At 43.5% G+C, this 1879-nt stretch overlaps 1 non-coding gene across 1 annotated transcript; it reads left to right on the forward strand.

The window, feature by feature from the left end:
- Positions 1 to 1207: 1207 nt before the first annotated feature.
- LOC120278331 lies at positions 1208 to 1314 on the forward strand. Its single transcript, XR_005541667.1, has one exon. It is a non-coding gene; the product is annotated as a small nucleolar RNA R71 (small nucleolar RNA).
- The last annotated feature ends 565 nt before the right edge of the window (positions 1315 to 1879 follow it).

A 1879-nucleotide genomic window follows, 5' to 3' on the forward strand; every position in this document is an offset into this window, starting at 1 on the left:
GGAGCAATTCACCGTAAGTGTAACCGTGCCCTCTTCCTCCAACTTCCTCTTGTTTGTGAGGAGCTCTTTTAAAAACTTGGGATATTTCAGCATTTGAGTCAATGCTTAAAGTATCGGGATGTTCAAATGGAGTTGTTTGAAGATGTTCATGAATGTTTTGAAATGAACATCCTCCTTCTCATGCTTCAATCTAGTTGGATAAGGGATTGGAGGTTTATACTCGGATGATTTTGTTGATCCTTATTGTTGGAACTTCGCATTTCTTCCCCGATTTTTATCTTCACTATTTTCTTCAACTACCTTGGGGTCTTCCCCGGAGGCTAGCCCACATTGCTTGACACTTGGGTCAACCTCGATACTTGTCTCCACCTGCCTCCCACTTCTAAGAGCAATGGCCTTTAAGTGTTCCCTTGGATTGTCTTCCGTGTTGCTTGGAAGACAACCTAGAGGACGTTCAGAGTGTGCTTTCGTGAGTTCTCCCACTCGATGCTCAAGAGATTTCACAGAAGCTTGGAGGTTTCTCAAAACAGAACTTATCTCACTGAACTGTTCGGCATACTGAGTGAGTTGAGCATTCACCTTGCCAAATTGTGCATCCATGCTACTAGTTAGACTATTGAACCTGTCATTGGTACTGAGCATGAACTTGTCAAGGACCTCTTTAGTAGAAAACTTCCTCTCAAAGCCCGGTTGTTGGAATTGAGATCCTTGAGATGGTGTACCTCTTTGCTATTGTTGGCCTTAGTTCCATGAAAAATTTGGGTGGTTCTTCCACCCTGGATTGTAAGTTGAGCTATACGGGTTCCCTTTGTTTCGTTGCCCTCCAATGTAGTCAACATTCTCAATGGACATAACCGAGGAGCTAGTAATTGGACATTGGGCTGCATCATGCCCACCACCACAAGTGCTACAATTCATCACTGATTCTGACCTCGAACTACTGCCCATAAGAAGATCAAGCTTTTGAGTCAACACATCAATCTTCGCGGCTAAGGCATCATTGCTACTAACTTCATAAAGCCCGGCAGTCTTTTGTGTAGATCCTCTTGAGGCCCAATGTGATTCATTGCTTGCCATAGACTCAAGTAATTGCTCGGCCTCATCGGGATACTTGTTGCTAAGGGAACCACCCACTGCGGCATCAATGAGTTGGCGAGTAGCATAATTCAGCCCATTGTAAATGATTTGTACTCGCATCCATGAGGCAAAACCATGGTGGAGGCACCTTCTAAGAAGATCCTTGAATCTCTCATAGGCTTCAAACAATGTTTCGGACTCCCCTTGTTTAAAAGCTGAAATTTCTTGCCTCAACTTCGCCGCTTTGCTTGGCTTATGATGAGCATTAATTTTATTGGGTTTTATCGCTAATACGTGTGTTTGTGTGCTCTTTTGCGCATATAGGGTTGTGGAGCCAAATAGAGAAGAAAGGAGCCAAAGTAGATTGCAAATGCTTTGTATTGATGGAATCTTGAAGTGGACACACGAGAAGACGCAAGTTGTGCTCGAAGACATATGAGTGTGCCAACCACCATTATGCTTGATGGAATATATAAATTGGAGGGGCACAAAGGCAATCACACTCATGTGTTCTGACTTGTGCAAGTCTGGCAAGATTCTCGTCAAATGTGCTTTTACTTGAAGATGCAATGCGATCTATAGCATGGACATGTGCCCTTTTGTGTTGCCTCGATGAAAAGTGTGGGCTCAGGAGTATTTTGGCAAACTATTGTAGCAGGTTAATGTAGCCAATCACTGTAGTAATTTAATGTAGCAATTACTGTTCATAGGCCGCTGAAAACCAAGTTCTACAGATTCACATGGCCGTGTGGATATTCCACACGCCCGTGTGGATTCCCAATTCTAGCCCTATATAAAGCCA

This window comes from Dioscorea cayenensis, chromosome 15, assembly GCF_009730915.1.
Source record: "Dioscorea cayenensis subsp. rotundata cultivar TDr96_F1 chromosome 15, TDr96_F1_v2_PseudoChromosome.rev07_lg8_w22 25.fasta, whole genome shotgun sequence".
NCBI classification, from domain to species: Eukaryota; Viridiplantae; Streptophyta; class Magnoliopsida; order Dioscoreales; family Dioscoreaceae; genus Dioscorea; species Dioscorea cayenensis.